At 56.8% G+C, this 14,193-nt stretch overlaps 1 protein-coding gene across 1 annotated transcript in view; it reads right to left on the bottom strand.

Annotated features, from left to right (window-relative positions):
- The window catches only part of LOC143692673 (uncharacterized), a 180,661-nt gene that overhangs the window by 44,250 nt on the left and 122,218 nt on the right, over nucleotides 1-14,193 (bottom strand). The gene's annotated exons all lie outside the window — the stretch shown is intronic.

Here is a 14,193-nt window from a genome sequence, read left to right as displayed (position 1 = left end):
ACCGGGGCCGTTCGTCCCCGTGTCCGTTCCCCGCTCGCCCCACGAGCCCCACGTTCGAGCCCCGCGCGCCCCGGGCACAGCCCCTGAGTCTGTCCAAACACGGGAACTTTGCAGCGGTGAGCCCAGGTGCAGAGCCCTGACTCCTGCACACTGGCACAGCAATCCCCTCGCTTGCTGCTCTGCATTGGCCTGGCTGAGGCTCAAACACTGTCGGGCCACCTTCCCTTGCTGTAGGATTCCTACCTGAGCCCAGCACTGCACTTACATCTCCAGTGTTGCCTTCCAGTAAAACCAGGGGAAGGAAAATGTGTGTGGCTCATGGTATTTTTGAGTGTCTAAAAATCACTAAGTCACTGATCTTAGAGGTGCGGTGCATCTGGAATTCCTGGGATGGAGAAGTAGTGCAACATGGAAAAGGGGAGCATAGAAATAAATAGAGAAAAAGATCTTGGATTGTTTCTTTCATTTTCATTTCCCTTCTGGAAAGCTGTTTCAGTTTTCCAGGAATCTTCTCCTGTCTCTCTTCCCAAGAATGTCTCATGGAGAACAAGATCAAGCTTCTGTCACAAGATTTGCCAGCAGGAAATTATGCCACTGGTGAAATTTTCATGATGACTGTTTGTGCTGGCTTAGGGCAAATTTTGGGAGGAAACCTCCAAAAGGGGTCTGTTTTGCAGAGATAGCTAAAAACTCCACAACTTTGTGTAAGTTGTAAACCCGGCATATTTATTATTACAGCGCGGGATGCATGCAGAGATTACTCTCCTTAAAAGACATGCGTACCTCTGGGAACTTCAGGTCCCTTTTTATCCTCCTCTCAAATACATATCCATACAATTTCACAGTAGGTTCATACATATTCATTTTTACAAATTTCACGTGACATTTGCCACTAGTTCTTCTTTATCAGAAAGAATTCTTAGGTGAGGTTGACCTGCTTTCACAGCAGTCTCTCTGTCTCTCTTTATCACCCTCTGCCCCGTCCCCCCCCTTATCTCTGTCCTTCACTGAATCAGTTTCCCTGAGCCTAGGCTTTGCAGTCAGGCTACATAGCTATGTTTTCTAACCACAGACTCAAAGATGTACATTTCACCTAAATCAAAATAGATTTCTACTCTGGAGCATTTCTCCTCTGTCTCAGAAGCACTCCTCCCTCTGTCCCTCACACGCTGGCCCTGCCTAGCGTTCCTCATCCCTTTCCCCACAGCTCTCCTGCCCTTCCCCTCTGCTAGAAGGCGAACAAAGCTGCCTTGGACAGCAAAGTGGATTGCAGCCAGTGCGAAGAGAACATGGAGGAGCTGGATGAGAGGATGCAGGAGTTGCAGAGCCAGATTTCAGGCCAGGAGCAGCACTGGAACAGTACCCAGCAGCAGTTCAGCGATGCAATTGAAGACAAGGTGAGGGGTACCTCGTCCCCACCACGAGGAACTGGCACCTTTGGGACTTGACAGCCTGAGGCAGCATCCCTCTGAGGATCCCCCTCCAGGCTTTTCCCTGGAGAGCTCCGTGTCACATCCTGGAGCAGCTGGCTGAGGCTGTGCACCTGTTCACAGCTGGATTGCCTGGAGCTGAAGACTTTCCGTAAACACCGGGAGGACTCCTGGAACAGGAACATGGAGGAACTTGAGGATAGGCTGTTGCGTGAAAATGCTGCTGGGATTAAGAAGTGAGTGCAATGGAGATTCTGATGGCTTTGGGGACAGCGATAGCAACTGCTCCTGCCAGGCAGGGCTGTCACACACCATGCCCTGAGCTGGGTCGTGCCCTGCCCTCCTGGCCGTGCACACGGGGGAGCTTTGGTGCCAGAGAGGGGCTGAAAGCGCTGCAGGGGCTGCTTGGGATGGTGGCACGGGTGCCTGTGCCCTTCACCTGGCATCAGCCAGCACCTTGGGGATGGGGAGAAACAGGCTCAAGAGCCCACGGTTCACCCTGCAATGGCCGTGCCCCTGTGCAGTGAGCTGCCCAGCAGCTGGCTGCTGCAGGGAGCTGCTGCCTGTGTGCTGCAGGGCTGTGGCCCCAGGAGCTCAGCCAGCCCTCTTCCCTCACCCTCCTTAGGCAGCTGCCAGTCCCTTTCTCGTGCCTGTCCTGTGACCGCATGCTCAGCGTGCAGGTTCCTGGCCAGTGAGTAGCACCAGTGCCTCGGGGGCAGCGGGGCTGGCATGGGGGGAGATGGGTGCCAGCAGTGACCCGCTGTGCTGGCACAGGGGGACAGTGTCTGCTTGGGAGGGGCTGATGTGGGGAGCCCCCTCTGCAGCCCTGCCCATCAGCAGGGGCTGTGGGGGCTCATCCCAAGGGCTACAGGCAGCGGGATGCCATGGGCTACAATCCCATGGCTTTGGGGGGGCTGCCTCCAACAGGAACAGGTTCTTTGTCCCCTGTCACACACCTGTGACTCCTGCCCTCCCCAGGTACCCCGAGACACTCCCGTATTTGCAGCCCATGGCCCCCAGCAAGGAGCCCCCGCCCAGCCAAAGGTGAGGGCCCTGAGGACACATCCCCAGCACCTGGGGTGCAGAGCAGCCCTGACACAGCAAGGAGGGCTCTGCACCTGGGCTGGGGCAGAGCAGCCTGGGGGGACAGGGCAGGGCAGGGGAGCAGAGGGCAGCTGTGGAGGGCCAGTGCTTGCCCCAGGGCTGGGGGCTTTTGCATTCTTTGCCTTGCACTGCCCTGTCTGGCCCATCTCTCTGTCCCAAGGCTGATGAAAGCACATCTGATGAGCTGTGTCTGTTTGCAGTCTGAGCTCAGGCTTGGAGGGCTGTTGGGGAAGATGAAACAGGAAAGCCTTATAAATATGATTGCCTGGCAAAAGATTTTGAGAATATGGAAACTATAAGCGAGATTGAAATGAAAGCAAGCTTCGAGATCCCTTAGTTACTGAACAATGGGAAAACAACGGTGTGGCCAGCTGAAGGTAATCCCCTTTTGATGAAACAAGACCCTCTGCTTGCAGGCAGGTCCAAGGGTCCCAGCAGACCCTGCCAGCTTGGCAGAAGGGGTCCAAAGAGGAGTTTTTAGGGTTTAAAATGTAGCACAGTATGGTAATGTAGTGATTCTTATAGGCTGTATGGAAATGCTATAGGATTTGTATCTTGTACTAGATTGGTTAAGTGAGAATCAGAATATTCAACACAGAAGATGATTTATTGTATTGTAATGGGAACTTGGCTCTTACTTTTCTATGCTCTTAGCTCTTAGCTCTTACTCTTACCTCTTGTCTCTTAGCTCTTGCCTTTTATCCTCATACCCCTTTTACTCTCTTATGCTTTTACTCTCTTACCCTCTCGTCCTCTCTACCCCTCTCTTCTCTCAGGCCTGTTCTGAGCTGCAGCTGGCAGCTCCAAGCAGGGCCCTGCACCCACACCCTTTGCAATAAACCGTCCACGACCTGGCTTCAGAGATCTCTCATCTCCATTCGTCCCGACCGTGCTACCCCCGTCAATCCTACAGACGGGGATTGGGTGCCTCCTGTGAAAGGAGTTCCCAAAACCAATCCCTGCAGCTGGGACAGCCCAGCTCCTGCCAGTTGGTGTCCTGTGCACAGGGACCTGCCTGGTGCCATGGCCAGCACACGTGGCCATGGGGACAGAGCCAGCAGATCCAGCCTGGTGGGATGGGCTTGGGGCTCCTGCAGCAGGTGGACAGGAGCTGGCAGGGACATGCCCCTGCAGGTAGCACTGCCAGTGCCCTCCCTGGCACAGCAGGGTGATGCCCTGCATGCCACAGGGCTGGGCACTGAGTGTCCTCTGCCCCATCCCACAGGAGGCCGCTGGTCTGTGCCAGTGTCCCCATGTGCCACAGAGCTCTGGGGACCATCAGAGCAGCAGCTCCACCATGCAGAACATCAAGGCTTCCCCACATACAAGTGCACAGCTGCAGTGTCTCCTGGTACACAACAAGGTAGGTGTGATGAGGGTGGGGACACAGAATGGTGACTGAGGCTTGATGGCATTGCTGACTGTCCAGGGGGAATCTGTGCCTTCAGTCCCCACGGAGACCTGATTTGGATTATTGGGGTGTGCTGGATTGGGCGCTGCATTGCAGCCAGCTGCCCTCTCCTCCTCAGCCCAGTGTGACCCTGCTGCACGGTGATGGACACATCTCGAGGGGCTGTAATGACCAGCATCGTACGGCGATCAGGGCACAGGATGCCTCAGGTGTGGCCCTGTCAGGGCAAGGGGGTCAATGATGACAGGGGCTGATTATCTGCAGGGTGCCAGCTGGGGGATGAGTAGGGCTCTGTGTACAGAGCTGGGTAATGTGGCGTGGGTATTTTGTGTCTGGGGTAAGAAGGAAGGGGCAGAATGGAGCAGGAGGACTGGCACATGGGGCAACTGAGCTTGGAGCTGGAGTAACGTGGGAGAATGGCCATGCCCAGTGTGGGACAAGAGCTTGAGTCCTGGTGCGCTGGGGCCAGCACCTGTGGCGGCTCACCCTTGCCCTTCACGCCCAGGCCCTGCTGCCTCAGGAGAGCCCCGGCCAGGCACAGCTCCTCGACAGGTCTCATGGGCCCCAGGGCTCGAGCAGCCTCTGCAGCCCCGCCAGACATCAACAGCCCCCGGCCAGCTGGAAAGGACTCAGCACCCAGTGCTCGACCTGGGACATCTTGTCCAAAGCGAGAAACGCCTGTGACAATTGTCATAAGGAACTTGACTTTTTACTTGTATATAGTAATTAAGTTAGTTGTATATAGTTTTAGGCTAATAAAAACTGTTAAAATTCTAGGCAGAGCCTTGTCTCACAGCCTGTCTCTCTCCCCGGATTCCCTGGTGCTCCTTCAGCTCCTTCTCCCCTGCTGTGGCTCTGCCCCCGGGCTGAGCAGATGGAGCCCCGGACCGGGCCCTGAGGCCGCTGCTGCTGCCGCGGCGCCTGCGGGGCAGCCCTGAGGCTCCGGGCCGGCTGTGGGAGCAGGAGCGGCGCTGCAGAGCCCGCGGCCCTCACGGGCTGCGAAGGCACGGGCAGATGGCCGTGGGGCCCGGCTGGCACTGCCGGCGCTGCTGCTCTCGGCTGCCGCCTGCAATCCTTACAGGCAGCCCTTAGGCCGGCTCAGGAGCCGCTCGGAGCCGTGCCCGAGGGCTGGCCCCAACCCCCGGCCCCCAAGGGCACTTGTCCCTTCATCTCTGCACTGCCACATTCCGAGCTCATTTGTCAGCTTCCTCCTGCCCTTCCTTCCTGCGGGGCAGCGTTAGGGGCTGGCCCAGCGGCTTTCCTCCCGCACGGCTGCAGCCCCTTGCCCACAGCTCCCTGGCGGGAGCCAGAGCTGCTTTGCAGCCGGGCACCCCCGCCGTGTCCCGCAGCCCGGGCCGGCTCCTGCCCGCTGCCGGCGAGGCCCCGCGGCTGGGCCCGGCCATCCCGGGCCAGAGCAGCTCCCTGCCCGGGGGAACACAGGGGGACACGGCGGGATGTGAAATACAAAGCTGTGTGTCGTGTCAGGTACACACAGGCAATGTGTGTATTTGTGATTGTGACATGTGTGGAGACCGACAATGGGACAGCTGTGAATTCTAATAATAACTGAGGAAAGTAAAGCATGGAAGAAGTCCTTTGAACCCATCTTTTGTTTGCAATTAACCTTGGTTGATTTAGGAGCATTGGCATTAAAGCATTAAGAATGTTGCTTCTTGCTTGTAGTTAATTCTTAAGAGTTCTGCAATAATAACCTTTTGAAGTATAATTTTAGAACATTGCTTGTATCCTTGAAACTATAGCTTTGGAATATATATAATGGAAACATGCTTATCTCATGCTTTAATAAAGCAGAGAAAAACAGCTTCAGAAAGGAAGATGAACACCACCTCAAGGATTTATAGTTTCAACCAAGGGAAGCTGGACATCACTGTTGTTAGATTTATAGTCTTTGCAATTAAAAGGAGGACCCACATCTGGAGAGCTGGACCTCACCAGATGGGATTCGTCTTTCTTCTTTTGCTAACCAGACCACCACCATCTGGGGATACTCCTTTTGGGATACATCCTGAGAAAAGCTAAATCACAATAGTGTGTAGAATTGTGATGTAAAAATTGGGAATAGAAACTGCTGATGAGTAAGAATTGGAATAGAAACTGCTGAGAAAGCTGATGAGTACCCCTGCACACCTGTAAGCCTCAACTATATGTGTGCAGTTGGAGGGAAAACTTCCCCCACTGTACCCAGTGCTGTATTGCTCATACTTTACCATATTAATTAATAAATTGATTGCTGCTTAAATATTGGGCTAGTCAAGTTTCTTATTTATACAATCCATAACTGTAAAAGGAAAACTTCCTGCTGAACTGAAAAAGACTCGATGGAAATCAATGCAGAGCCATGGTTTGTCAGGACTTGCTGCATCCTAATGAGCCCCGTGGTGCATTTGGAGCTCAGCCCTTGAACCTCAGGGCCTGAGAGGACATTGCACAAACCTTTCCAGGAGTCAAAGTCAGAAGAAAACCCCAAAGTGTCTCAAAGCATGAATGGGTCCCACTGAGGACCATCCCAACACAGGCTGGTTTATTCACATCTTAGAGATTTTTTTTTTTACTCCACCTGAAGTGAGGAATGAATATCTCTGTGCAATTTCCCATCCAGGCAACCCGGAGCAGTAGATAAATAAAGCAGGATTTTCCCTTTTATACAGCCCCTGCCTTGCTGTGCTCCCTGTATAATCTACTTGGAAATGTTCTGCAGTTCAATGCCATGCTGGGACCAGTCCTGAACAATGCAGCATCGTCCTCACACAACGAGAACACTTCCAAGCCTCACCAGCTGTCTCCTCCCAGCCAGATCTTGTCCCCCAGTGCTGGGAGCAGCTGCCAGGGCTGGCTGAGAGCTGTCCCTGGCAGGCAGCAGAGTCCCTGCCCCAGCACAGCGCCCTGGGCTGCAGGACCCTGCTCTGCAGGACAGCCCTGGGCACCCCTGGCTGCTCTGCACAAGAGACAAGCAGAGAATGCACTCACAGGCTCTGCAGGCATTGGCATGTTCCAGCTTGAGGAGATGGCTCCAGGAGCTGCAGCTGCATTGTCCTGCAGCCAGAGGTTCCTGTGCCAAGGGCTGGCAGTGATTGTGCCCCAGGCACTTCTCAGCCCCTTCCCAGCCCTGACTGATTGAAGCTCTCTGTGCCTCTGGGCTGTGCCCGCGCTGGCTGCAGGCAGTGCCCCAGCCCTGCTGGGCTGGCACAAGAGCTGCTCATCAAGAGAAATGTGCTTTTGAAGCTCTTCTTGGTGAGCAGGAGCTGCCTCTGTGCCAGGAGCCCAGCCCAGCTCAGCAGCACAGACACAGCACAAGGACTTTAATCAGCCTCTGGGGCTTTGTGCTCAGGCCCTGAACATCAGTCCCTGAGAGGGAGCTGAAGAAACCTCTGCAGAACTCCAAGGCAGAATCCAACTCCAAACTTTCTTGGACTTTTAATGGGTCCCAGAGAGGGACACGACTGAGCAAGTGTCCCCAGGCCCCAGGCAGAGCAGAGAACTGCAGGCAGTGATGACAGGTGGGGACAAAGAGAAGCCAAGTCTTGGTGCCCTGGGGCACAGCAGGGAAACACCAGGGAAACCACTCAGCTTTGTCCTGGCCTCTGCACTCAGCCAGAAAGTTTGTTCCCATCAGCTGGGAGTTTCCTGTGCCACTGCAGACGCTGTTGCTCAGAGCCAGGGCTGCCTGGCAGCCACCCCCAAACTGCCCTCAGCATTTCCTGTGTGCCATCTTTGCTTTCTTTACTCTTCCTTGGTCCAGATTTCTTCCTCTTGCCCAGCCCTGTTCCCTGCCCTGCAAACAGCCCATCCCTGTTTGCCTTTCCCCTCTGGCCCCACTCCCCATTGCAGTTCCTGACTTGGCACCATGGGAACGTCCCTTGGGCAGCAGGATCATCCTACAAGTGCTGCAGGAATTGTCTGCAGGCTCCTGCAGTGCCTGCTGCTGCTCCCTTGCCACAGGCACCCCAGGCCAGGGGGCACATCTGGGCTGCTGTGTCTGCCTCTGGGGCTCCCTGTTCTGGGCAATGAGGAGGAGCTGCAGAGGCTCTGTAGGACTGACAGGATGGGCTTTGGGGCTGCCAGGAGAAGCTGAGGGACCTGGGCTGCTGGAGCTTCTGAAGAGGAGGCCCAGGGCTCATCCTGCAACTGCTCCAAGGGTGGTTTCAGAGAATCCCAGAATCAGCAAGGGTGCAACAGGCCATAGAGATCATCAAGTCCAACCTCTGCCCTGACACTGCCTTGTCTCCCCTGAGTCTCCTCTTCTCCAGGATAAACAACCCCAGCTCCCTCAGCCGCTCCTCACAGGACTTGTGTTCCAGATCCCTCCCCAGCCTTGTTGCCCTTCTCTGGACACGCTCCAGCCCCTCCATGTCCTTCCTAAATTGGGGGACCCAGAACTGGACACAGCACTCGAGGTGCTGCCCAACCAGTCCTGAGCACGGGAAGAATCCCTGCCCTGCTCCTGCTGGCCACTCCATTCCTGAGCCAGGCCAGGAGCCATTGGCCTTCTTGGCCACCTGGGCACACTGCTGCCTCATGTCCAGCCTGCTGTCCATCAGTCCCTGCAGGTCCCTTTCTGCCTGGCTGCTCTCCAGCCCCTCTGGCACCTTGTTGAGGGAGAAAAGGGAAGGCAGGGGAACGGGTCCAGATCCAATCCTTCCGGAAATGTGGTGTTTGCTGGCATTGCCAGTTCCCAGATCTTGATATTTCCCTCTTCTAGCACAGCCCAAGTCCAGCAATTTGCTGGCACAGAAAGCCAAAACCAGGCAAATACCTGGTACCTACAGCAACCCAATCTCGTGTTTGCTGACACCACCAGGGCCCATATCTGGAATTTTTCAGATGCCTGCACAGCACAATTCCAGCAATATACTGGCACAGAAAGATCACATTTGGCAATTTCCTGGTGCCTGGACATTCCCCACCCAGATCTGGTGTGTGCTGACACTGCCAGTGCCCACATTGGCAATTTCCTGGTGCCAGCATAACCCAAATGCAGCAATTTTCTGGCAAAGAAAGCCAAAACCAGGCTCCACCCAGATCTGGTGTGTTGGGGTTGGTTAAAAGAAGAGGGAGACCTTGGCTTAAGGCCGTGGGAAAACCCTCTTAAGTTGGGGTCAGCAGGAGCTCCCACCCATAATCCTCTTGTTCAGTTATGCAGATTGTTACTAGAAAGTTCTGAGTTCTCTTTGCTACCATTGGTTACATTTTACTGCAAAAATTTCAATATTCATAATCCTTCCTTCCTCTTGGATCCTTCCCTCAGATCCCACCTTAACCCCTCCCCATTAATAAATGGATAAATATCCCTGCTACACCCTGGACCCAGGCTTTTTTCTACTTTGTTCTGTGTACTGTGCACGCCGTCCTGTTTGTTGTGTTTGCCTTCATTTAAGTTCTGTTTCCAGAGCACCAGATGAAAGCAGTCTCTGTCTGTAAAGTGGCCAGAGCTGGTTCTCAGGGAAACCACTGGCCAATGGTCCAGACGAGGGCCAGAAGGTTTCACTGGTGTTTGCTGGCACTGCCAGTGCCCAGATATGGAAATTTCCCTATTCTGACACAGCCCAAGTGCAGCAGCAATTTACTGGCACAGAAATCCAAAACCCGGCAACTTTCTGCTACTGGCTCTGGCACTGCCCACATTTTGTGTTTGCTGCGCCAGTACCTAGATTGGGAAATTTCCTGGTGCCAGCAGAGCCCAAATCCGGCAGATTTCTGTCGCTGGCAACGACACCACCCAGATCTGGTGTTTGCTGACAGTGCCAGCACCCAGATCTGAAAACTTCCTGGTGCTGGCACAGACCAAATCCAGTGATTTGCTGGCACAGAAAGCCAAAAGTTGGAAATTTCCAGGTTCTGGCTCCAGCACCATCCAGATCTGGTGTTTGCTGGGACCCCCAGTGCCCAGATTTGGAAATTTCCCGATGCCTTCACAGCCCAGGTCCAGCAATTTGGTTTTAGCTAGCTTAGGCAGAGAAGTTCCTGGGACTGTGACTTTCCTTTTTCCTTTTTCTTGGAACTGTTTAAACCTGCTCTGGACTGAAAACCCAGAAAAACACCGTCAGCTCACACCTGTGGCCCACCGAGCTCTGGGACGCTGCATTCCAGCACCAGAGGGACATAGAAGAGACCGACTGAGCCAACTACAACCCACAAAAAGGACTTTCTGAATTTGCCATCTCTTCAGCACTGTCAGAGGTTTTATTTAATATTATTCATTTTTCATGCTTCTGAATACTTTACTTGTTAAATAAACTGGGGTTTTTTCACTTTTTTCGAGGGAAGTCTTTTCCTTAACTAGTAGGGGGAGGGGCCACTTGAACTTGCTTTCTAGACAGATCCCTTTTGGAGGTTTCCCCACCAAATTTGCCCTAGGCCAGCACAAACAGTCATCATGAAAATTTCACCAGTGGCATAATTTCCTGCTGGCAAATCTTGTGACAGAAGCTTGACCTTGTTCTCCATGAGACATTCTTGAGAAGAGAGACAGGAGAAGATTCCTGGAAAAACTGAAACAGCTTTCCAGAAGGGAAATGAAAATGAAAGAAACAATCCAAGATGTTTTCCTCTATTTATTTCTATGCTCCCCTTTTCCATGTTGCACTACTTCTCCATCCCAGGAATTCCAGATGCACCGCACCTCTAAGATCAGTGACTTAGTGATTTTTAGACACTCAAAAATACCATGAGCCACACACATTTTCCTTCCCCTGGTTTTACTGGAAGGCAACACTGGAGATGTAAGTGCAGTGCTTGGGTCAGGTAGGAATCCTACAGCAAGGGAAGGTGGCCCGACAGTGTTTGCCCCTCAGCCAGGCCAATGCAGAGCAGCAAGCGAGGGGATTGCTGTGCCAGTGTGCAGGAGTCAGGGCTCTGCACCTGGGCTCACCGCTGCAAAGTTCCCGTGTTTGGACAGACTCAGGGGCTGTGCCCGGGGCGCGCGGGGCTCGAACGTGGGGCTCGTGGGGCGAGCGGGGAACGGACACGGGGACGAACGGCCCCGGTGCTTCAGTTGCAGCGGCGGCAGCGGCGGCAGCAGCAGCGGCAGCAAAAGCAGAGACGCTTCAACACACCTTCTCTTTTTCTTTCTGTTTTTGTTTCTCTTTCTCTCCCTTTCCCTCGGTCGGGCACCTTCTCTCGGGGTCCCTTGCCCGGCGTCCCTCTCCTCTCCCCGCCTCCCTCTCCCCTGCCGGGCCGGGCCATGCCCCCGGCCCGCCCCCGGCCCCGGGCGGGGCTGCCCCGTGCCCGGCCCCGGCCGTCCCGCCGCGCTCTCGCCTCCGCCCGGCTCTGGCCGTACTGGCGGTGGCGCTGCTGGGCGGGCGTCAGTGCCTGGTGCGGGGGCGGCATCGCCGCCCTTCGGCTCCGCCTGGCCCGAGCCCGGCCCCGGACCCGAGGCAGGGTCCAGTCCCGGAACCGGAACCGGCCCCGGCCCCGGCCCCGGCCCCGGCCCCGGCCCCGGCCCCGGCTCCTCCCGGTGCCCGCGGAGGACACAGGCGGGGCGGCCGCTCCCGCCGCCTCCGCTGCGGCTTCCCCGGCCCGAGCTCCTCCGCTCGGCAGCGCGGCCGCCGGCCCCGAGCCTCCCGTGCCGCGTTCCAAAGAGCGAACGCCTGGGCATGGCCAGCCCAGGGCGGCTGAGGGGCGCTCGGGGGCCGTTGCTGGCCCCGGGCCGAGCTCTGACAGCCGCGTCTCGCCCGCAGGGAAGGCGCAGGAGGCCCTGCAGGAGCGCTACCGAGTGGGTTCGCTGATGGGGCGCGGAGGATTCGGCAGCGTCTTCGCGGCCACTCGGCTCTCGGACGGCGCCCCGGTGAGCGGCGGGGCCGGCGGCGGGCGCAGGAGGAGGGGGCGGAGGAGGAGGAGGAGGAGGATGGGGCTGGGCAGGGCGGGCGGCGAGCTGAGCCCGCTGCTGTCCTTGGCTTGCAGGTGGCCATCAAAAGGGTGCCAAGGAACCGCGTCCGGCACTGGGGCGAGCTGGTGAGTGAGCGGGGCCAGCGGCAGCAGCCGGGGCTGCCGGGCGGGGATGAGCCGAGGCCCGGCACGGTGGAAGCCGCCAGGACGCCTCGAGGGAGAGCGGGCGTGGGTCCAGCGCAGGGCGCAGAGCATCCCGGGCTGGCTGAGGGCTCCCCGAGCCCCGGCACGGCATCAGCCCCACTGAGGGCATCGTGCTCCTCCCGCAGCCCGACGGCAGCAGGGCCCCGCTGGAGGTCGTGCTGCAGGCCAAGGTGTCCACTGGCTTCCCTGGTGTGGTGCAGCTGCTGGAGTGGCTTGAGCTGCCCAACCACATCGTGATGGTGCTGGAGCGGCCAGAGCGGTGTCAGGACCTGCAGCGTTTCATTGGGGCACGGCGGTTCCTGCCCGAGGAGGAGGCGCGGGCGCTGTTCCGCCAGGTGCTGGAGGCCGTGCGGCACTGCACCAGCTGCGGGGTCCTGCACAGGGACATCAAGCCAGAGAACATCCTGCTTGACCTGCACACCGGGCAGGCCAAACTGATCGACTTTGGCTGTGGCACCTACCTGCAAGAGACAGCCTACACCCACTTTTCAGGTGAGCCCACGTAAGGGTGTACTCCTGGTCCCGGCATCTCATGGCCCAACATCTCCCAGCCCAAGCTGGCTGTGGCAGAGGGGATTCTCCCTTTTGCTGCCAGTCAGGGGACTGAGTCTTCAGCTGAGTTGCTTTAGAGTGGGGCTGGGTGGGGAGCCATCTTCCAGCCCTGCTGGCAGCCTTTGCCAGCCACTCTGCCCAGGACTGGGGCTGGGCTGGGGCAGCCAGCCCGACCAAAACCCCAGTGGGTGGGGGTAGCAGAGATGGGGGCGGAACCTGTGCCCCAGCCAGTTTGGTGTGCAGGCGAGAGGAAGGGCTTCGACTGATCCACTCGCCCTGTTTGCCTTGGCTTCCTAATATTTTTGGGGCAATGCAGGCAGGGAGGATAAGGGCATGTTTTCCCCAGCATGGAGAGGGTTTTTCCTTTACAGGTCAGGGTCAGGCTTAGCCAGGGCTTCCTCTGCCCTCTTCTGACACCAGTGGCTTCTTTTCCAAGCCTAAGTTTGTGCACAAGTCCCAGGTGCTGGCGAGAGGGCAGTGGTCACCCTGTGTGCCACTGATGCAGCCCCGGCAGGCCCAGGGATGCTGGGGCCAGGCTCTGGGAGCAGCAGCATCCCCCTGCTGAACTCCATCTGTATTCCATAGGAACACTGTCCTACAGCCCCCCGGAATGGAACGACTTTGGCTGGTACCACGGCGAGGCAGCAACGATCTGGTCCCTGGGCATCCTGCTGCACCAGATGGTCTGCGGGGAGCACCCGTTCAGGAGGGGCCGGAACCTCAGCTGGGGCCAGCTCCCGCTGCCACAAGGGCTCTTTTAAGGTGGATCCTCTTCTCTGGGCATGGGGGGAATCCCAGTGCTGGGAGCCAGCAGCGGGCTCGTGAGCATCCCGCTCTGGCAGCTGCTGAGGAGGTGGCACATGTCCTGCTCTCCTCCAAAACAGGGAATTGATGGGAAAGTTTAGGCCCAAGCCTGAGCTCATCCAGAATGGCCTGGCCATGGGAATAGTGGGGCAAAGCAGACAGGAGCCTTCTCTGGCTGACCGTCAGTTTCTGCTTTCTCTCCCCAGAGTGCAAAGATCTGATCAGGTGGTGTTTATCCGTGAACTCCTTGGAGAGACCCACATTAGAAGACCTGTTCTGTGATCCTTGGGTGCAGGATATTCCTCTGCCATAGAAGAAGGGAGAGAGCCACAGGCACACTTTGATCCAGGGCCCTGGTAAGTTCCAGCTGCACACATGCCGTGTCAATCAAAAGCAAAGGAACCCAGACCTTTTTGTGCTGCCTGTGTCACTGCACCGGGGCCATGGGATGGGCACACGCAGCCCTTGTGCTGGAGCTGAGCTGCTCTGCCCAGCACTGGTGGCCGCCATCCAAGCTGGTTTTGCTTGTGCTGGTTCCCTGACAGCTGGGGCCCTGGGCAGAGCCCTGAGAGCCTGGTCTCCCCCCAGGGAAGGAGCAGGAGCCCCTGGAGAAGCTGTACCGGGTGGGGATGCTGCTGCTGCTGCTGCTGCTGCTGCTGGAGACAGCCAGGATGACATCAAGGATGACAAGCTCTTCCTCAGCCTGGCCACTGGAGGCTGAAGGTGATGGACTTTGATTCTGGCACCTTCTTCAAAGCCAAACTCCACAGGGAATTTGCAGATGAGTCCCCAGCTGGGGAAATTCTGCCAGATTTGGGCATGGCCCAGCCTGGCTGGGAACCA

Source organism: Agelaius phoeniceus, assembly GCF_051311805.1.
Source record: "Agelaius phoeniceus isolate bAgePho1 chromosome W unlocalized genomic scaffold, bAgePho1.hap1 SUPER_W_unloc_2, whole genome shotgun sequence".
In the NCBI taxonomy this organism is placed as follows: Eukaryota; Metazoa; Chordata; class Aves; order Passeriformes; family Icteridae; genus Agelaius; species Agelaius phoeniceus.
Note: the sequence above shows the minus strand (reverse complement) of the source record. Positions and strands in the feature narration are given on the sequence as shown.